Below are 22,991 nucleotides of genomic sequence, written 5' to 3' on the forward strand. Positions count from 1 at the left end.
ACAGCTAAGGCTATGTAAACAACTGGGGTGTGAACAAGTGGATGAAGAATTTTTTTTCTCTCTCTCTGCCTCTCCATCTCCCTCTGTAAACTCTGACTTTCAAATAAATAAACTACTCTATAAAAATCAAATCCTGTAAAATTGCACAAGGGTTATTGGAAAAACAATCACATAAGGAGCAAGAGAATTGTTTAACAGAATTGCATACCATAGGCAGTTCTTACTGGATGGGATTTTAATCAGGGGAGGTTCTATTGGATTGACTTTCATTGAAAGACTGCCAGCGGATCATTATTCTGATTGATTGAGTTCTGCCTAGCAAACCCTTCCCCCCATAAGCTCATCAGGCTGAGAATATGAGGAGGAAGCCAAGGCTACCATTCCTCCCTGGCTCTAACCCTGCCTCCCACACCTGGAGGCGTTCCCAGGAGCTCCCTCTGTCCAAGCTCACTCTGCCTGTGTGAGGCTGCAGGAACATCTCTCTAGCACTCAAGTTGCCTGGGGTACCAGCTGGGGGGCTGATCCCTCTGCCTCAGGTGAAGAGAAAGAGCAGGAGCCAATGGGAGATCTGCAGGAAGCAGACATCACCTGGGGTTGGCACAGACAGACCAGAGAATCTGTACCATGAGTGGCTGCTGGCGCCCAAGCAGCCCCAGTGACTCCTGCCCAGAAGGGACCAGCGGCCCTGTTGGAGACAGCAGGTATGTTGGAGGAGAGTGTCTAGGTGACAGATTGAGTGTGTGTGTGAGAGAGAGAGAGAGGGAGAGAGAGAGAGTGAGAGATAGAGAGAGAGAGAGATGCCTCGTAGGTTCCTGTCCCATGTCAGTGTGTGCTGAAGTGAGCACAGTTTCAGGGATGGGAACATCAGCCCCCTGGGTCCAGTGATGCTCTTTTGTTCAGCCTGTGCTAAAGGATCTGCAGGTGGGACCCAGAATGCAGAACAGCAGAGCAGACTCCTTTTTAAGCTGAGTGGTTGGTATGGCCCCCAATTGATGTTGTAATATCCACATGGGCCTTGGCAGATCAGAAATCCCCACCCTCAGGGGAGAAGAGGGATTCAGGCAGCCCCAGCGTTGGGCGTTGAATCTGGGGGACTGGGATGGGCTCAGGGCTGCAGGGCTGCAATGAGTTAGGGGCTTTGTGTAACAGGTCTCGCTGGTCTCAGCTGACTGAGTCCCATTCTCCTGCAGACCACACGGGACACAAGGCAACCTCCCCAAACGGCAGAGACTGCAGCAGGGTCCCAGGCCAGGTAAGGCATTTTCTATGCTCTCACCTGACTGCCCCCACTAGGAAAGGCTCCCCCTTCCAAGCCTGACTGGAATGGGGGAGGGACTTTCTCTAGGATGCCCAGGGCTGCAAACACCTCCGTGGAGGGAACAACTATGCCCCTCCACTGGGACTCCCGTGGGACAGCCGCCTCCCCTCGATGAACTCCGTGTTCCCCTAGGTGCAGAAGCTGCCCAGGAAGGGCAGCTGTTGTCCATGCCATGATGAAGCAGTACTCCATGCAGCCCTGAGTGTATGTCCTGGGGTCCACATGACTGATTGTGCTCCAGGGCCCAGGGAACGTCCCTTGGTGATCTTTTTGAGGGTTTCAGGAAAGTGACATTTTTGGGTGTCCACGGAGAGCTGGATTTGGGGGCTGAGTTTCAGGTAGGGACACAGCCACCTGTACCCTGTCAGCTGCTTTCTGACAAGCCCTAACTCCTGGCTTCTGCCCCATCTAGGGCTGAAGAGTGCCAGCACCCAGATGATCTTGGTAGTCTTTGAAGTGGAACAGAGCTGCAATTCCACCTGGGAGCTGAGAGCCTGGTGCTGGGCCTTACAGAGAGCCCTGCAGCTCACGTTGGGCCATGTGGTGGTGGTAGTGGTCCCTGAGCACATCCTGAGGCAGTAGAGGGCTCTGGTTCCCTGCCCAGGCCCCTGCATCCCACTCAAAGTGCTGACCCCACCTGGAAGATCAACCTTGAAGATGGGTCTGTGGCTTACCTGGGAGCAGCTGATGTGTGTGCCACAGACAGACAGGGTGGCTGGTATTCTCCAAGGCCCCCAGCCACCATCAGCATGCCCAGCCAATGCAATGCCAGGAGCTGCTCCTCTCACTGTCCCAGCCCCCTCTTCCTCACACCTCGCTACAGAGCTGCCGCCACTCTGGGCTACTCCCACATGTCCAAGCCTCAACTGGAGAGGCATCCTCTGCAGCTGAGTTCCAGTTGAGTCTCCATGACCTGGAACCCCTGGCCTGCTCTGCCCTCAGACCTCTGCCTCTGTCTCCCTCTCCCAGCTCAGGGCCCAGAACTTGCATCAAGGCCCACCCTAGGCCAGGCTGCAAGGTGCACAGATGTCTCTTCCAGCACTGATGCACTGGGGGCCCTCAGGCCCCACACAAACTGCAGACAAGCTGACAGCAAGACCATGGACACCTGCCCCTTCTGGGATTCCCCCATTCCTGACCTCAACCCCTTCTCTGTGAGGGGGACACTGTGGGTGTTTGGTGCTGTGCAGAAATGCCATGTGCTCTCTCCAGACTGTCACCAGCTGGAGATGCTTGGGAGAGAAGTGGAGCTCTGTATTTGGTGTACTTGGAGGAAGGGGATTTTGCCAGAGTCCCTAGAGCTGTGCTGTGGAAGATGGTGTTTGTATCTCTTGTGATTTCTATAAATAAACTTAGGTATTCAAATTTTATATGGATATGCACTGGGTTCATGATATACATCCTAGATTTGAATTCAGAAGAAGAAGTTTAGTCAAATCTTTACAATTTGATATCCTATGTTTGTAATGATGCTACTTGGCTTCTTTTGGTTGAACAAAATACAAAAATGAGTTCTGTGTTTGTTGTATTTATTTTCTTTCACAAGCACACATTTCAAAAGGCACATTATAGGCTGGAAGATGCCACCTTTGTTCAAGGCCACAGTGAACAGACAGGGAGGGTCGTTCTCAAGACAGTGATGTCCACTTCCAAGAATCAGAAGCTCAGAACCAGAGTTGTGGTGCAAGAGGTTAAGTCCATGGCTGTAGCACAGGCATTCAATATAAGCACTGGTTTGAGTCCCGGCTGTTCCATTTCTAATCCAGGTCCCTGCTAATGTGCCTCGGAAAACAGCAAAGGATGGCCCAAATCCTTGGGCCACTGCACCCATGAAGGAGACCTAGATGGATTTCCTGTCTCTTGGCTTCAGCCTGGGCCATCCCTATCCATTTCAGCCATTTGGGGAGGGAAACAGCAGATGAGAGATCTCTTTTTCTCCATCTCTCTATTTCTCTCTGTAATTCTGATGTCAAATAAATATACAAATATTAGATTTATGTATTTATTTGAGAGGTTGCATACAGAGAGTGTGGCAGACAGAGAGAATTTTCAACCCACTGGCTCACTTTCCAAATGGCCACAACAGATGGAGCTGGGCTGATCTGATACCAAGAGCCAGCAGCTTCTTTCTGGTCTCCTACATGGGTGCAGGGGCTGAATTACTTGGGCCAACTTCAGCCGCTTTTCCAGACCATAGCAAAGAGCTGGATCCTAAGAGGAGCAGCTGGACTCGAACCGGCCCCCATATGGGATGCCGACCTTGCAGGTGGAGGCTTAACCCACTACCCCACAGTGCCAGCCCCAAGACATAAATCTTGAAAGAGAGAGAGAGAGAGAGAGAGAGAGAGAGAGAAAAGCTCACACCCTCCCTACCACACTCTTGCATACACACTCAGAAACATAATCTCAAAATCATGTCCACAACTCCTACATAAATTCAATTAAGGTGATCTTCATATCCCTCAGTATTTCTCAATGCCATGAGTCTTTTCCAGTCTTTTCTGGGCTGGGAGTTGTGGAGCATGCTTGATATGCACACTCCAATACTGGAGTAACTGAGTTCAAGTTCAGGCTCTACTCCATGTCTTTGTACCTTGGGAAGCAACAGGTGATAGCTCAAGTAGGTGGGTCCTGGCCACCTACGAGGTTACTGGGATTGAATTCCCAATACTTGGTCTGGCCTATCCCTACCCCATGATTGCATGCATTTGGGGATGAAACAGCAATTGGGATCTTGCTCTCTCTCAAATAAATAAAGTAAATCTTTTTCACCCCAAACACTCTTTCCTTTAAGGACATCCCAAGGTGGTCTGTTTGGACAATTAGGTGGAGTTCTAATCAGAAACTCACATAAGGTGATGAATTTATCTCTACTTCTCTGAGGAGTTCATACAAATTGTGAGTAACATTCTTTGTAATATTCTTTTCAAAAATCAAATTTAACAGTGTAAACATTCATAAACAATTATTTCAGGGAATGAATGATATAGTATAGCAAAATGTGAATATCACTACTATGAAATATTTTCTGGATAAAAGAGCAAATCTCTTCCAACTCACCAGGAAGCAGTGAGATTAGTGGGTCAAGTGGTCAGCATATTCCTTCTAGAGCTGGTGTTAGGGCGTAGCAGTTTAAGCCTCTGCCTGAGATGCCGGCATCGCATATGGGCACTGATTCAAGAATCAGCTGCTCACCTTCTTCCCCAGTTCCCTGCTAATACACCTGGGAAGGCAGCAGAAGACAGCCTCAGTGCTTGGGCCCCTCACCCATGTGGGAAACCCAGGTGAAGCTCTTAGCTCCTGGCTTCAGCCTGGCCCAGCCCCAGCTGTAGTGGCCATTTCGGGAGTAAACCAATGATTTGAAGACCTCTCTCTCTGTATCTCTTTATCTCTCTCTGTATCTCTCTCTCTGTGTCTCTGTCTCTCTCTCTGTGTCTCTCTGTCTCTCTCTCTCCCTCCCTCCATCCTCCTCCTTTTCTTCTCTCTTTAACTCTAACTTTCAAAGAAATAAAAAAAAAATATTTTTAAGGAAACCAAGAAAAAAGTGTCCCTCTTTCTGTATTATCAATTCACTCACAAGAATCACCAGCTAGGACATCCAGTCCTGCAAATAAGAAAATCATCAAGAGAAACTACCACATGTGATTTAAACGTGACTCCTGCTTTCCACAAAATGTGGGAACAAAGCAGAACCTAGATGTACTGAGAATGAAGCTGCATAAAAATGAAGTCTGGGTCCAAAAATGTATAGTCACGTGAAACTGGAAACCAGCATGGGCCATGACCAAATATGATGGGGGTGCACTTTTCCATAAGTGTGCAGGCATTGTTGGTTCCTTCTTCCTCCTAAGCATCAGGCTCGTATACTAAGAGATACTGAGAACAGCCACATATCAGAGAAATTGATGATGGAAATGTGGCATCACATACACAGACACTGGGTCAAGAGAAGTATTCCTGGGGCCAGCACTGTGGCATAGTGGGCTAAGCCTCCACCTGTGGTGCCAGCATCCCACATTGATGCCAGTTTGTGTCCTGGCTGCTCCACTTCCAATTCAGGTTTCTGCTGATGGCCTGGGAAAGCAGTGGAAGATGGTCCTAGTGCTTGGGCTCCTGCACCTGATTGGGAGGCCTGGAAGAATCATCTGGCTTCGGATTGGTTCAGCTCTGGCTGTTGTGGCCATTTGGGGAATGAACCAGCAGATAAAAGTCCTTTAAATCTCTCTCTCTCTCTCTCTGCAATTCTACCTCTCAGATACATAAATCTTAAAAGAAATAGAGTAGGATTCCTTTTATTTAGAATGAAAAGACAAGGTCAGCAATGTGGCCCTGTGCACTAAGCTGCCACTGTGACACTGACTGCCACTTTCTATGGCTGGCTCAAGTCCCAGTAGCTGGTTCAAGTCCCAGTTACTCTACTTTCCATCTAGCTTTCTGCTAATGACCCTGGGAAAGCAGCGGGTAATGGCCCAATTACCTGAGCCTGTGCCTTCTCTGTGGGAGATCAGGATGGAGATTCAGGCTTCCGACATCAGCCTGGCCCAGGCCTGGCCATTGAGGCCATTGGAGGAGTGAACCAGCAGATGGAAAATTTTGCTTGCTCTCTCTGTCTCTCCCTGTAAATCAGAATTTCAATTAATAAGTAAATAAATAAATCTTTTTTTTTACTTTTCTTTTTTTTTAAACTTTTATTTAATGAATATAAATTTCCAAAGTACGACTTATGGATTACAATGGCTTCCTCCCTCATAACGTCCCTCCCACCCACAACCCTCCCCTTTCCCACTCCCTCTCCCCTTCCATTCACATCAAGATTCATTTTCGATTATCTTAATATACAGAAGATCAACTTAGTATACATTAAGTATGGATTTCAACAGTTTGCTCCCACACAGAAACATAAAGTGAAAAATAATAGATGATTTTTTTTAATGATGATAAAATCAGAGCAGACCTATTGTCATGTTTAATCCCAGTGAGAGTCAAGTTGGGAATTGATAATTTCTTTTTCTTTTTTTTTTTACAGAGGATCAGTTTAGTATGCATTAAGTAAGGATTTTAAAGACATCATATCTGTAACTTCCTCAAACCCCCACCCACCCATCTTATAGGGGTTGAATAATATGATGTTTCCTTTTCTTGAGACTTAACAAATTCATTCAGGAAGGAAGGATTAACTTTGTGGATATTATGTTTTTATAACCATGATGAAATTTTAATTGCAAAAATGTAGATGTGGAGGGTTTATACTTTATTTTTATTTTCTGAAGATGTATTACTAATTTTTCAAAAGATTTTTATTTATTTGAAAGTCAGAGTTACACATAGAGAAGAGGCAGAGAGAGAGAGAGAGAGAGAGAGAGAGAGAGAGAGAGAGAATCTTCCCTAGGTTCACTCCCTAGATGGCTGCAATGGTCAGAACTGTGCTGATCCAAAACCAGGTGCCAAGAGCTTCCTTCTGGTCTCCTATGTGGGTTTAGGGACCCAAGGACTTGGATCATCTTCTACCACTTTCCCAGGCCATACAAGAGAACTGGATTTGAAGTGGAGCAGCCAGGACTCGAACTGGAGCCAATATAGGATGCTGGCACTTTAAGCCAGGACGTTAACATGCTGTGCCACAGCGCTGGCCCCGCTACTCATTATTTTTTGAAAATTTATTTGAAAGAGAAATGGTGAGAGGGAGAATTGGGGAGACAGGGAGAGACATGGCTACAATAGGCAGACCAGGGTCTGGACCAGCTCAGAACCCAATGCCCTGCAGACAGCTGTGGCATGGACCTAAACATTCAGCTACAACTTTCATCTCCCAAGGTCACATCAGCAAGAAGCTGGAAATGGGAGAAGAGCTAGGACTAGACCCCAAGCCTTCTATATTGGATACAGACATTCAAAATGGCTGATTTTCTTTTTTTTAAGATTTATTTATTTTATTTTGAGGCAGAGTAACAGAGAAGCAGAGAGAGAGAGGAATTCCCTCCATTGGTCCACTTCCCAAATGGCTGCAATGGCAGGTGCTGGGCTCATCTGAAGCCAGGGGCCACAAGTTTCTTCCAGGTCTCCCACATGGGTCTGTGGCCCAAGGACTTGGGCCATCCTCCACTGCTTTCCCAGGCCATAGCAGAGAGTTGGATAAGAAGAGGAGTAGCCAATTCACAATAGCTAAGACATGGAGTCAACCAAAATGCCCATCAACATGAGACTGAATAAAGAAATTATAGTATATGTACTCTATAAAATACTATTCAGCAATAAAAAAAAATGAAATCCAGTCATTTGCAACAAAATGGAGGAATCTGGAAAACACCATGCTGAATGAAATAAGCCAGTCCCAAAGGGACAAATATCATATGTTCTCCCGGATTGGTGACAACTAACTGAGCTCCTAAAAGGAAACCTGTTGAAGTGAAATGGACACTATGAGAAACAATGACTTGATCAGCCCTTGTCCTGACTGTCAAGCAAAAATTTGCTATTTCATTCCTTTTAGTATTTTTTTTGTTCTACTTAATACCATTGGTTGAATGATAGAGTTAGAAACACGCCAGGGGATTCCAATTCAATCCCATCAAGGTGGCATATACCAATGCCATCTCACCATTCAAAGTCTAAATCCAGAGTGTGTTTCACAAATACAGAAGGACTGCATAAGAAACTTTAGTTCATCATACACACCAGGTATGTACACAGGTTTCACAAGAGTTAGAGGCCCCAGATAAACCCGACAATCCCAAACTGTCCAAATTCACCTTCAATAATTGCAAGATGTGTAAGGACTCACAGTGCTGCTATTTTGATTTTTTTCACAGTGTTCTATTATTTACAATTGGATTTTAGGTATTTACAATGGTGTCACCCAAAATTCTCATCCCATTGACAGTGAGGACACTGGAAATCACTGACACCCCAAATTCATCACTACCACTATTTATCTCTCCAGCACCTGTGGCAGATCTGAGAGCACCACACATCTGCAGTGTCCCCCGTGCATACTCGGGGGTGATGTCAGGGATGGGTGAATCCAGAAGGGGCAGGTGTCCATGGCCTTGATGTAAGCATCTCTGCAGTTTGTGTGGAGCCTGAGGGCTCCTGGTGCATCAGTGTTGGAAGAGACGTCTGTGTGCCTTGCAGCCTGGCTTGGGGCTGGCCTTGATGCAAGCTCTGGGCCCTGTGCTGGGAGAGGGAGGCAGAGGTCTGAGGAGAGAGCAGGCCAGGGGTTCCAGGCCATGGAGACTCAACTGGAACTCAGCTGGCAGAGGATGCCTCTCTGGGTGAGGCTTGGGCATATGGGAGTAGCCCAGAGTGGCAGCAGCTCTGTAGCGAGGGGTGAGGAAGAGGGGGCTGGGGCAATGAGAGGAGCAGCTCCTGGCATTGCATTGCCTGGGCATGCCAACGGTGGCTGGGGGCCGTGGGGAGCAACAGCCTCCCTGTGTGCCTGTGGGACACACACAGCGACTGCTCCCTGGGGAACGGCAGATCCGTCTTCCATGCTGATCTCCCAGGTGGGGTCAGCACCTGTGAGCAGGAGCCAGTGGCCCTGGGCAGGGAACCAGAGCCCCTCTGCTGCTGTCAGGACATTCTCAGGGACCACCACGACCACCACATGGCCCAGTGTGAGCTGCAGGGCTGTCTGTGAGGCCAGCACCAGGCCCTCAGCTCCCAGGCGAAGCTGCAGCTCTGTTCCCGCTTCCAAGACCACCACGATCATCTGGGTGCTGGCCCTCTGCAGGAGCTGGGGGGAAAAGCCAGCAGTTAGGGCTTGTTGGGGAACAGCAATCAGGGCACAGGGCAGGGGACAGCCCTACCTTCAACCCCAGCTTCCTCATCTAGCTCTGCATGTCCATCCAGAAATGTCACTCTCATGAAACCCTTAGGAAGCTAACCAATGGACATTCCCTGGGTCCTGGGGCCCAAGCCGTTGCGTGGGACCCCAAAACTTACCTTCGGGATTCCTTAGGACACCACTTCATCCTGCCATGGCACAGCCATACCAGTGCAGCTTCTGCAGCTGTGGGAACACAGGAAAAGAAATCATGATTTTTTTTTTTCTTTTTCTGTAACAGGCAGACACTGATTTCTTGCTGTAATCAAGAGAGATGGAATGGCTGCTGCACCCATGGACTTAAAGTAGAAAAAAAAAAAAACAGAACTAAATGCTTCCAAAAGACTTGAATAAATATTTCTGAAAAGAAGTTTCACAGTGAACAGGTATATGAATAAATGCTCATCATCACTAATCATTAGAGAGTTGCAAACTAATGCTATAAAGAGATATCACCACACACATGTTAGAAGAGTTATTAGAAAAAAACATAAAAAGGGGGCTGGCAATGTAGCATAGCAGGTAAAGCTACTGCCTGTGACATTGGTATTCCATATAGGTGATAGTTTCAGATCTGACTGCTCCACTGCTAATACACCTGCCTGCTAATGACCTGGGAAACCACAGAAGATGTTCCAAGTGCTTGAGCCCCTGAACACACATGGGAGAATTGAAAGAAGCTCCTGGCTTTTGGCTTTGGCTTGGTCCAGCCCTAGCCGTTGTGGCCATTAGGAGGAGTGAACCAGTGGATGGAAGATCTCTCTCTCTTAATCTCTCTCTCTCTCTCTCTCTCTCTCTCTCTCCCCCTCCTCTCTCCTCTCTGTTTCTTTCTGTTTGTTCCTCCTCCCCAGTATAAATTTGACTTTCAAATAAATAAAATAAAAAGTTAAAAAACATAGAAGAAATAAATGTTAACAAGGATGAAGGTAGAAAGGTAAATTAGTATAAATATAATGAAAATTGTATGATGAGAAATAGAACCTTCATATTACCCAGCAGTCCCAGTGCTACCTGTAATTATATATCTAAAGGATTTGGAATTTGCATGTGAAAGAGACATCTGCACTCCCATGTTCATTGCAACAGTATGCAAAAGTTCCAAGTGTGGAATCAACCTAAGTGTCCATCAACAGATAAATGTATAAGGACAATGTGGTCTGTACATACAATGCAATATTATCCAATCCTAACAATAAGGAAAATCTTATTACTTGACAACATGGATGAGTCTTGAGGATATTTGGATGCATGAAATACATCAAACACACACAAAAAATAAATATATCCCCTCCTCACCCCTAGGTCTGGTGTCCAAAGTCAACTTCAGAAAGAGAGCTTTTGGGGCTGTTGCTGTGGCATAGCTGGTAAAGCTGCTGCCCGTAGTGCCAGCATCCCATATGGATGCCGGTTAGAGTCCTGGCTCCCCACTTCCAATCAAGCTCTCTGCTATGGCCTGAGAAAGCAGTAGAAGATGTCCCAAGTCCTTGGGCCCCTGCACCCACCTGGGAGATCCAGAAGAATCTCCTGGCTTCTGGCTCCTGGCTTCTGATTGGAACAGCTCTAACCGTTGTGGACATATGGGGAGTGAACCAGCTGATGGAAGACCTCTCTCTCTGTCTGCCTTTCTTTCTCTCTCTGTGTAACTCTGACTTTAATATAAATAAATATTTTTTGAAAAAAATAAATAGAGCTTTGTGATTAAAACACTAGGAAGTGGGAAACTCAGAACCTGTTCATCACAGCAGTCAAAATTAGGCAAGACCAAGGAGTTCAAGTGAACTGTCACAAATCATGAGATAACTCAGTGAACAACATGTTGTATACTTAAGAAAGTGTTGACATAGTAGACTTTTAAGTGTGGTCAACACAAGAAAAAATAAGGCAATGAAGTAAAGCTGAAACACAAAACAGTTGTATTATACCACTCAACATTGTGTACAGGTATCAAATCATTCTGTGGTAGACATACATCTACATAATTTAAAGTTATGAATTTCAAAATGAAAATACACATGTAGGACATTCTATTGTCTCTGAAAAGTGGGAGAAAATAGATATGACAACAGAAAATAAGTGATTGAGAACCAACACAGTTTCTTTCTGTTGTCATATTGAAATCACTGATGCTGAGAGCTTAGTGATTCAAGCATTCTCTATGTGGAGGGCATCAGGATGATGGGTGGGGAGCTCAGCTGTGGGGGAGGAGTAGGTGTGGAGGACAGAGTACTTCCTCTCTCTAGAATATGGCTTATTAACTTATTAATTTTTAATTTTTTTTTTGACAGGCAGAGTGGACAGTGAGAGAGAGAGACAGAGAGAAAGGTCTTCCTTTGCCGTTGGTTCACCCTCCAATGGCCGCCGCAGCCAGCGTGCTGTGGCCAGTGCACCACGCTGATCCGATGGCAGGAGCCAGGTACTTATCCTGGTCTCCCATGGGGTGCAGGGCCCAAGCACTTGGGCCATCCTCCACTGCACTCCCTGGCCACAGCAGAGAGCTGGCCTGGAAGAGGGGCAACAGGGACAGAATCCAGCATCCTGACTGGGACTAGAACCCTGTGTGCCAGCGCCACAAGGTGGAGGATTAGCCTAGTGAGCCACGAGCGCAGGGCTTATTCACTTATTAATAAGGAAGCCCATTTTTTTGGCAGCAGGATACCGTGGCCCTGGGAGTGACATTGGGCACGATAATGATGAACATTCCTGTGGTGTCCGAAGTCATCTGTGACTGATGTCAGCCCTTCACTTAATGTCTACAGCATCATGTGGGAAGATGCAGCTGGGTGTTTTGGTTATTCCAACACCAACTTTTTCTAACCCTGCCAAATTCCTCAAAGCTGTCTATTCACAAAACCCTTGGCCACTGTGCATACTATTTAACAGAGCTTCTGTACCAAGATGCTATGATTGCCATAGCCTTGTTGGACTATGATGTAACCCTAAAGGCAAAGGAGGTAGACAAGTGCAAAACATGTTTTTCCAAAGGGTTTTCCCCCATAATGGAGGACAACAGGTGCAGAGCCTCAGGCAGGTGGATCCCCTGAGTTTCTGGATGAGACAAATGGGAAGCATTGAAATTACAGGGAACCCAGAGCAGCTCTGATTACAGGACACTCAGAGCCAGGTCTCAGCACTGTGTCTTGCTTTGAACTCTGCATTCTGCTTCTAGCTGTGCTCTGGTCTAGCTCACCAGACTGGCACACAGGTTCCTACAGGCAGAGGGCACACGTCAATACCTGGAGTCAGCTGTGCTCTACACAGAGCTCCACTGTCACTGCTGATTGATGAGCCCTCAGACCTGATCCAGCTCTGTGTCTCCTCCTCTCAGCTGAGACTTAAGGCTCTCACTATAGTTTGGGGAGACAGTGACATGTCATTGCCTCTGATTTTTCTCTACCTACTCCTGCAGGCTTTATCTAATTCACAGGACAGAATTGTTGAGAACTGCCATGAGTATCTGAAGCCAAGTGTCTTCAGAGATGGAGACCTACTGCTGGGAGTGTTTTTTCCCCTGTACTACATGGAACCAGAAAGAGACATGATCCGGTTATCCTTTTTACTCAAGCCTGAGTATAACATGGTGGCATCTTGGTAAGTTCAAGGTGTGTGTATATGTGTTTTTTTAAGTTTTATTTAAGGTACACATATTTCATTGCTTTCATATATACAGAATCAGGAATAATAATCCTTCCCTCCCTCCTCTGCCCTCACCCTTCTTCCTTTCCTATTCCTACTCCTAATTTTACAAATCTATTTTCAATTTACTTTTCCCTTATAAGATTAACCCTACAGTAAGCAAATAAGATGAGGGAAAAAACACTGTTCCTCAACAGTAATCCAAGGGCTGTAAATAGCCATCAAATTTCAAAATGTCAATTTCAATCTTATCCACTATATTTTAGATATTCTCTAGCTGTTAAGTGTTGTTATGCCTGCATTTGAGTATATGTTCATGTCTGCGTGTGTTCAACACCTCTTGCGAGTTCTGATAATTCTTCTAAGAATGGCAGAAACACAGTTCCATGAAAGCTAAGGTCCTCTCCTTTCTTTAGCATTTCACTACCTTTCATTTCCATTTGCTTTCTGACTCCTTCAGAGACATAGGAGAGGCATCACAATTTTTGTGCCTACTCCATTGGCCAGGTCTCTGTAATTAAGCCCTGGGGTTCTGTTCTTGGAGTCAGTGAGATGGTTGGGACCTCAGGTCCCCTATTGCTAGCACCTGTGAAGAAAGCACACAGGAGTCCTAAGACTATGTCCTGAGGTCAATGTTGGGAGGGCCTTAGTCTAGGTAGCCACTGCCGACAAGGACAATACTCATTTTGCTTGTGACTTGAAGCCATGAGGCAGACCCGGTACCCTCACAGATCAATAATTAAGTCCTACTACACTGGAGGCATTTGAACCCTGATCCTGAACATCAGAAGCAAGGGAAATAATTTCCCATACATAGTTAATGGCTTCTTCTCAAAATCTGATATTTTCTTCTCCAGAAACAATGCAGAAACTGTGTGAATTCTGAGCTTTGCATTAGTGGTGTGTCTGGTAACTCAGTCACTGCATTGGTGCTTAAGGAGGGGTTTAATAAAAGGCCTGTGTCTACACACCTTGTTGGTGCCAGCAGAGGAGTTTGCTTCTCAATTGCCCCAGAGATCCACATGCTCATGTGATAGGAGAGTTTTGCAGTGTGCAATTTGTTTAAATGATGTGAGTCTGTCCTTGTCAGTTCTTTCTCGTGTATAGCACCTACTACCTCCGCAGGTAGTGTTGTGCTAGTGAGAAAGTGGGGGTGCTGATCTTTGGGTCAGAATCACGCCTTGTAATTACTTCTAACATGTACTGTTAAATACTTCCGTTCTTTTTCACTGTTTCACTTTGAGTTTCCTTACCTCTTTGTATTTTCTTCATTGCTAGTCCCAATGTGAAATGGCACATGTGATGGAAAATGTTTCATGCTTGTGGATTCTCTGCTTAGGTGGCAGCTGATTTCTGTTTGCATTCTGCCAGTGGTGGGGCTCTGTGTAGGGATAGTGAGGACCTGCCTTGTTCATGAGTCCCAGAGGAGAGTTCTGTTTATGCCACAAGTTTAGAGGCCAAACTCTGCACTCTGCCTTATGTCCTCCAGCCCAAAACATGTCTGGCCACCCTCCCTGTGTGCTGAAGAGTGTCAACCATCATGTGCTTGTTGTGTCCTAGAATGTTCTAGGCCTCAACCAAGGTAAGCCCTGTTATAGGCAGACAGACTCAGTTTCTCCTCAATTACACTTCCATACCTAACAATATATCATGAATGTATTTCCCTATAACTGATGGATAGTGTTACTGTTTCCATGCCAACCAAGTTTTATTTTATGTTAATAATACACACCTGTTTACTCAATGTGCATATTTAGGAAATCATTAATTGTGTGTGATTTTGAGTAATATATAATGATCATTTTTAGTTAATAAAGCTTGCATATTTTTCTTACTCAGATAATTGGGCTAATTAATAGGACACGAGGTATGCCGTTTCATAAAACTTTCAGTGCTTATTGCCAAATACTTGCTTGTTAACTAGGAGACGTTCATCTCCCCTTCAAAATCTAAATACCTGTTTTCAGTGCATCCCCATCCCTCTGACCTTCCCTCCTGCGCTGGATAACACTAATCCATCCTTGGTCTCTGTGGAGCAGTCTATTCTGGACATTTTCTGTAAACTGATTCATGTCTTTGTGATCTTTTTGACTGGGTTTTTGGCTGCATATTATTTTCACATTTTATCCAGGGAAGAGCTTATAGCAGTACATAGTATACTGTTATCATCATAATATCTTAATATCTAAGTCTGCCTTTGAAATGAATATCTTTCTGGTGGCTCATAGCAGGCAAGGAGTATTATTTGTTCCTCAATGTTCTGGGTATTATTTGTACCATTGGCATTTTCTATAATTTAAACAATCAGAAAAAAATTCCCAAGTGGAGCAACAATAAATATTCTTTTGCCTCCAGAAATTAGTTTCCAGATTCAATCTTACTTTATCATTGGTTTTTAAAAGTTGTCCTTTGTTTCTAAAATGTTTGATAAACATGCACTGTTATTCACTTTAGTTGCACCAAATGAATATTCTAAAACATGTATATATCATAAACTGACACTATACTATATTGCATTCGTTATTATGTGAAATGGTTGCATCAAGATTTGTAAGTGGAATCAGAAGAAAATAATTCCTTTAAGAATAGTAATGCCTCCAATTTGAGTTTTTTTTTTTTTTAACTTTCATTTAATGAATATAAATTCCCAAAGTACGACTTATGGATTACAATGGCTTCCCCCACATAATGTCCCTCCCAACCACAACCCTCCCCTTTCCCACTCCCTCTCCCCTTCCATTCACATCCAGATTCATTTTCGATTATCTTAATATACAGAAGATCAGCTTAGTATACATTAAGTAAAGATTTCAACAGTTTGCTCCCAAATAGAAACATAAAGTGAAAAATGATAGATGATTTTTTAAATGATGATGAAATCAGATCAGACTTTTGTCATGTTTAATCCCAGTGAGAGTCAAGTTGGGAATTTACAATCTTTTTTTTTTTTACAGAGGATCAGTTTAGTATGCTTTAAGTAAAGATTTCAACAGTTTTCACCCCCATAGAAACACAAAGTGAAAAATACTGTTTGAGTATTCGTTATAGCATTAAATCTCAATGAACAGCACACTAAGGACAGAGATCCTACATGAGGAGTAAGTGCACAGTGACTCCTGTTGTTGACTTTACAAATTGAGACTCCTGTCTATGGCATCAGTAATCTCCCTATGCTCCAGTCATGGGTTTCCAAGGCTATGGAAGCCCTCTGAGTTCTCCGCCTCATCTTGTTTAGACAAGGTCATAGTCAAAGTGGAGGTTCTCTCCTCCCTTCAGAGAAAGGTACCTCCTTTTTGAAGACCTGTTCTTTCAACTGGGATCTCACTCACAGAGATCTTTTGCCAGAGTGTCTTGGCTTTCCATGCCTGAAATACTCTCATGGGCTTTTCAGCCAGATCCGAATGCCTTTAGGGCTGATTCTGAGGCCAGAGTGCTATTTAGGACATCTGCCATTCTATAAGTCTGCTGAGTATCTCGCTTCCCATGTTGGATCACTCTCCCCTTTATTTATTCTGTCGGTTAGTGTTAGCAGGTACTAGACTTGTTTATGTGCTCCCTTTGACTCTTAGTCCTTTCATTATGATCAATTGTGAACTGAAATTGATCACTTGAACTAGTGAGATGGCATTGGTACATGCCACCTTGATGGGATTGAATTGGAATCCCCTGGTATGTTTCTAACTCTACCATTTGGGGCAAGTCAGCTTGAGCATGTCCCAAATTATACATCTCTTCCCTCTCTTATTCCCACTCTTATGTTTAACAGGGTTCACATTTCAGTTAATTTTCAACACTTAAGAATAACTGTGTGATAATTACAGAATTAAGCCAGTCATATTAAGTAGAACAGGCAAAAAAAAACTACTAAGAGGGATAATGTATTAAGTTGTTCATTAACAGTCAGGGCTATGCTGATCAAGTCACCATTTCTCATAGTGTCCATTTCACTTCAGGAGGTTTCCTTTTTGGTGTTCAGTCAGTTGTCACCGATCACGGAGAACATATGGTATTTGTCCCTTTGGGACTGGCTTATTTCACTCAGCATGATGTGTTCCAGATTCCTCCATTTTGTTGCAAATGACTGGATTTTGTTGTTTCTTACAGCAGTATAGTATTCTAAAGAATACATATCCCATAATTTCTTTATTGAGTCTACCGTTGATGGGCATTTAGGTTGGTTCCAGGTCTTGGCTATTGTGAATTGTGCTGCGATAAACATTAGGGTGCAGACAGCTTTTTTGTTTGCCAATTTAAATTCCTTTGGATAAATTCCAAGGAGTGGGATGGCTGGGTTGAATGGTAGGGTTATATTCAGGTTTCTGAGGAATCTCCAGACTGACTTCCATAGTGGCTTGACCAGTTTGCATTCCCACCAACAGTGGGTTAGTGGCCCTTTTTCCCCACATCCTCGCCAGCATCTGTTGTTGGTAGATTTCTGTATGTGAGCCATTCTAACCGGGGTGAGGTGAAACCTCATTGTGGTTTTGATTTGCATTTCCCTGATTGCTAGTGATCTTGAACATTTTTTCATGTGCCTGTTGGCCCTTTGGATTTCCTCTTTTGAAAAATGTCTATTGAGGTCCTTGGCCCATCTCTTAAGTGGGTTGTTTGTTTTGTTTTTGTGGAGTTTCTTGATGTCTTTGTAGATTCTGGTTATTACCCCTTTATCTGTTGCATAGTTTGCAAATATTTTTTCCCATTCTGTCGGTTGACTCTTCACTCTCCTGACTGTTTCTTTTGCAGTACAGAAACTTCTCAATTTGATGCAATCCTTATAGTTGATTTTGGCTTTGACTGCCTGTGCCTCCCGGGTCTTTTCCAGAAATTCTTTGCCTGTGCCAATATCTTGAAGGGTTTCTCCAATGTTCTCTAGTAACTTGATGGTGTCAGGTCGTAGATTTAGGTATTTAATCCACGTTGAGTGGATTTTTGTGTAAGGTGTAAGGTAGGGGTCTTGCTTCATGCTTCTGCACGTGGAAATCCAGTTTTCCCAGCACCATTTATTGAATAGACTCTCCTTGCTCCAGGAATTGGTTTTAGATCCTTGATCAAATATAAGTTGGCTGTAGATGTTTGGGTTGATTTGGTGTTTCAATTCTGTTCCATTGGTCTATCCATCTGTTTCTGTACCAGTACCATGCTGTTTTGATTACAACTGCCCTGTAGTATGTCCTGAAACCTGGTATTGAGATGCCCCCGGTTTTGTTTTTGTTGTACAAGATTGCTTTAGCTATTCGAGGTCTCTTGTGCCTCCATATGAATTTCAGCATCATTTTTTCTAGATCTGAGAAGAATGTCTTTGGTATGGTGATTGGAATTGCATTGAATGTATAAATTCCTTTTGGGAGAATGGACATTTTGATGATGTTGATTCTTCCAATCCATGAGCATGGAATATTTTTCCATTTTTTGGTATCCTCTTCTATTTCTTTCTTTAAGGTTTTGTAATTTTCATCGTAGAGATCTTTAATGTCCTTGGTTAAGTTTATTGGAAGGTATTTGATTGTTTTTGTAGCTATTGTGAATGGGATTGATCTTAGCAGTTCTTTCTCAGCCGTGGCATTGCCTGTATATACAAAGGCTGTTGATTTTTGTGCATTGATTTTATATCCTGCCACTTTGCCAAACTCCTCTATGAGTTCCAATAGTCTCTTAGTAGAGTTCTTTAGATCCTCTAAGTAAAGAATCATATCATCTGCAAAGAGGGATAGTTTGACTTCTTCCTTTTCAATTTGTATTCCTTTAATTTCTTTTTCTTGTCTGATGGCTCTGGCTAAAACTTCCAGAACTATGTTAAATAGCAGTGGTGAGAGTGGGCATCCCTGCCTGGTGCCAGATTTAGTGGAAATGTTTCCAACTTTTCCCCATTCAATAGGATGCTGGCTGTGGGTTTTTTAGAAATTGCTTTGATTATATTGAGGAATGTTCCTTCTATACCCAATTTGCTTAGAGTTTTCATCATGAAAGGGTGTTGAATTTTATCAAATGCTTTCTCTGCATCAATTGAGATAATCATAAAGTTTTTCTTTTGCAGTCTGTTAATGTGGTGAATCACATTGATTGATTTGCGAATATTGAACCATCCCTGCATACCAGGGATGAATCCCACTTGTTCTGGGTGGATGATTTTCCTGATGTGTTGTTGTATTCTATTGGTGAGAATTTTATTGAGGATTTTTGCTTCTATGTTCATCAGGGATATTGGTCTATAATTTTCTTTCAGTGCTACATCTTTCTCTGGCTTAGGGATTAAGGTGATGCTGGCTTCATAGAAAGAATTTGGGAGGATTCCCTCTTTTTCGATTGTTCTGAATAGTTTGAGAAGAATTGGAGTGAGTTCTTTAAATGTCTGGTAGAATTCAGCAGTGAATCCATCTTGTCCTGGGCTTTTCTTTGTTGGGAGGGCCTTTATTACTATTTTAATTACTGTTTCAGTTATGGGTCTATTTAGGTTTTCTATGTCTTCATGGTTCAATTTTGGTAAATTGCATGTGTCCAGGAATCTATCCTTTGCTGATAGGTTTTCCTGTTTGCTGGCATACAGGTCCTTGTAGTAATTTCTGATGATTCTTTTTTTTTCTGTGGTGTCTGTTGTTACGTTTCTTTTTTCATCTCTGATTTTATTGATTTGGGTCTTTTCTCTTCTTTTTTTAGTTAGTTGGGCCAATGGGGTGTCAATTTTGTTTATTTTTTTCAAAAAACCAGCCCCTCGCTTGGCTGATTTTTCATAGTGTTTTTTTGGATTCAATCCTGTTAATTTCTTCTCTGATTTTAATTATTTCTCTTCTCCTACTACATTTGGGTTTGGTTTGCTGCAGTTTTTCTAGGTCCTTGATATGCGCTGAAAGCTCATTTATTTGGTGCCTTTCCAATTTCTTGATATAGGCACCTATTGCTATAAACTTGCTTTCAATACTGCTTTTGCTGTATCCCATAAGTTTGATATGTTGTGTTGTTATCTTCATTTACTTCCAGAAAGTTTTTGATTTCTCTTTTGATTTCTTGAATGACCCAGTGTTCATTCAGGAGCATGTTGTTCAGTCTCCATGTGTTTGCATACTTTCTGGGGTTTGCTGAGTTGCTAATTTCCAGCTTCATTCCGCTGTGGTCTGAGAAGCTGCATGGTATGATTCTAATTCTTTTAAATTTGCTGAGACTTGCTTTATGGCCTAGTATGTGATCAGTCCTAGAGAAGGTTCCATGCACTGCTGAGAAGAATGTGAAGTCTTTAGATGTAGGATTGAAAGTTCTGTAGATATTTGTTAGATCCATTTGGGCTATAGTGTCGATTAAATCTGCTGTTTCCTTGTTGATCTTCTGTCCGGATGATCTGTCTATTTCTGAGAGTGGAGTATTGAAGTCCCCCAGTACTATTGTATTGGAATCTAAATCTCCCTTTAAGTCCCTTAACATATCTTTTAAATAGACCGGTGCCCTGTAATTAGGTGCATATACATTTATAATAGTTCCATCTTCCTATTGAATTGATCCCTTAATCATTATATAGTGTCCCTCTTTGTCTCTCTTAACAGTTTTTGTATTAAAGTTTATTTTGTCTGATATTAATATGGCTACACCTGCTTTTTTTTGGGTTTCTGTTGGCATGGAATATCTTTTTCCAAGCTTTCACTTTCAGTCTGCATGCATCTTTGTTAGAGAGATGTGTTTCTTGTAGGCAACAAATAGATGGGTTGTGTTCTTTGAGCCAATCAGCCAATTTGTGTCTTTTAACTGATGAATTCAGACATTAATGTTTAATGTGTCTATTGATACATAGTGACTTTGCCCTGCATTTTCCCGGAGGTATTTTCTAGTATATGCTTTGAGCTTCCCATGCTCTTTTACTGGTAGGTGTTCTTCCTTTCCCTTCTTTCATATTGATGGCCGTGTTTTTGTGTTTCTGAGTGCAGCACATCTTTAAGCATCTTTTGCAGGGCCAGATGAGTGGCCGCAAAGTCTTTCAATTTCTGTTTGCTATGAAAGGTCTTTATTTCACCTTCATTCACAAATGAGAGCTTTGCAGGATATAATATTCTGGGCTGGCAATTTTTCTCTCTTAGCACCTGTGCTATGTCTCGCCATTCCCTCCTAGCCTGTAGTGTTTCTGATGAGAAGTCTGCTGTGAGTCTGATTGGAGATCCTCTGAGAGTAATCTGACATTTCTCTCTTGCACATTTTAGGATCTTTTCTTTATGTTTCACTGTGGTGAGTTTAATTACAACGTGTCGTGGTGAGGATCTCTTTTGGTCATGTTTATTGGGGGTTCTGTGAGCTTCCTGTACTAGGATGTCTCTGTCCTTCTCCAAACCTGGAAAGTTCTCTGCTAGTATCTCACTAAAAAGGCCTTCTAATCCTTTCTCTCTCTCCATGCCTTCAGGAACTCCTAGAACTCGAATGTTGGTTTTTTTAAATAGTATCCTGTAGATTCCCAACAATATTTTTTAAATTTCTAATTTCCTCTTCTTTTCTTTGGTTTGACTGTATGTTTTCCTGTGCTCTATCTTCTAAGTCCGATATTCTCTCTTCTGCCTCACCCATTCTGTTTTTAAGGCTTTCTAGTGTGTTTGTCATTTGATCTATTGAGCTCTTCATTTCATTTTGATTTCTCTTCACTATCACACTTTCCTGTTCTACTAGTTTCTGCGTTTCATTTTGATTCTTCCTTAAAATTTCATTTTCATGAGAGAGATTTTCAATCCTGTCCAATAAGGATTTCTGTAGTTCAAGGATTTGCTTTTGAAAACTTCTAAATGATCTTATCATAAATTTTTTGAAATCTGTATCTTGCATTTCTTCTATCTCATCGTCTTCATAATCTTGGCTTGGGGTGTTTTGTTTATTTGGAGGCATCATAGTGCCATCGTTGATCTTGTTCCCTCGATTTCTGTGTTTGTTTCTTGGCATAGTTAATTCTTCTTTCGTCACTGTACGTTTTTTTTTTTATTATTTTTTTTTTATTTTATACTATGTCTGTGTTAAGTGTACTGCCTGCTGTTGGAGGAGCCTTGGAGGCTTGAGATGGGTGTGGCCTGAGAGCTCTGCTTGGTTCTTCTGGGTTACGGGTTTGCAAAGGTGACACCCTCAGGTTATGCGTGGTAAATCTCTATTTATTTATTTATTTATTTATTTTATTTATTCAGGGGTAAGTAATACCGCACGGCACGGCTGTGCAGAATTGATGGTATTTAGCTTCCAGTCTCTGGCTTCTACCCAAAGAGTCTGTGTAGGCTCCGTTTCTCCTCTGGACTCCCACTGGGTTGCCTAGGCTACTGAATTGTAGTGACTCAGTTCCTTAGCTCTCCCCTGTTGTTATGTAAATCCAGAGAGGGGGCCTGCTCTTTGTCTCTTGCAAACTCAAGCCTTGCAGCCTTTCAACCTTTGCAAGGTTGGCGGAGAGAGAAACCCCCCACCTTTTTTTTTTTTTCCTTCTTTCTGGTAGTGAGTCTGCTGCACTTTCCGGCTCCCCTGTAGATTCTGACCCCCGTTTCCCCACCAATGTCTCGGGTTATTGAGCTCACCTCCCCTTCCAGCGCCGATGTGTGGACTGGGAGCCCTGGATGTCCCAACTCTCCCCGCTGGCATCTGTGTGACAAGCACTCCCCTTCCTGCACTGGTGTGCAGACCCTGCGGCTACCGCAGCTCCCGCGGCTCGGCTTCCACACAGTGGGCGACCTTGTTCTCCCAGTAGGTCCTTCGATTCACAGCCACTCGATCCAGGAGAGCTTCCTCGTGCAAAATCTCGGGAGCACGTCCCCTTTCTTTCTTTTTATTTATTTATTTATTTTTTTAAAACTTTTATTTAATGCATATAAATTTCCAAAGTACGACTTATGGATTACAATGGCTTCCCCCCCATACCGTCCCTCCCACCCACAACCCTCCGCTTTCCCACTCCCTCTCCCCTTCCATTCACATCAAGATTCATTTTCGATTATCTTAATATACAGAAGATCAGCTTAGTATACATTAAGTATGGATTTCAACAGTTTGCTCCCACACAGAAACATAAAGTGAAAAATAATACATGATTTTTTTAAATGATGATGAAATCAGATCAGACCTATTGTCATGTTTAATCCCAGTGAGAGTCAAGTTGGGAATTGATAATTTCTTTTTTTTTTTTTTTTTTTTTTTTACAGAGGATCAGTTTAGTATGCATTAAGTAAGGATTTCAACAGTTTGCACCCCCATAGAAACACAAAGTGAAATATATTGTTT

General features: G+C 43.2%; 1 long non-coding RNA gene and 1 pseudogene across 3 annotated transcripts; both read left to right on the forward strand.

Annotated features, from left to right (window-relative positions):
• The window catches only part of LOC149121466 (vomeronasal type-2 receptor 116-like), a 67,078-nt pseudogene that overhangs the window by 38,192 nt on the left and 5,895 nt on the right, over nucleotides 1-22,991 (forward strand).
• On the forward strand, nucleotides 316-9,458 carry LOC149121467 (uncharacterized). 3 transcript variants are annotated; one of them, XR_016223249.1, is made up of 4 exons: nucleotides 316-701; nucleotides 1,191-1,252; nucleotides 4,113-4,216; nucleotides 9,382-9,447. It is a non-coding gene; the product is annotated as an uncharacterized LOC149121467 (long non-coding RNA). The 3 variants fall into 3 exon arrangements; XR_016223250.1 differs by lacking the exon at nucleotides 4,113-4,216 and having other exon boundaries at nucleotides 318-701; nucleotides 9,382-9,458; XR_016223248.1 differs by lacking the exons at nucleotides 4,113-4,216; nucleotides 9,382-9,447 and adding an exon at nucleotides 1,731-2,412 and having other exon boundaries at nucleotides 320-701.

Source organism: Oryctolagus cuniculus, chromosome 16 (genome assembly GCF_051225735.1).
Source record: "Oryctolagus cuniculus isolate XC-2025 breed Fujian yellow rabbit chromosome 16, ASM5122573v1, whole genome shotgun sequence".
NCBI lineage: Eukaryota > Metazoa > Chordata > Mammalia > Lagomorpha > Leporidae > Oryctolagus > Oryctolagus cuniculus.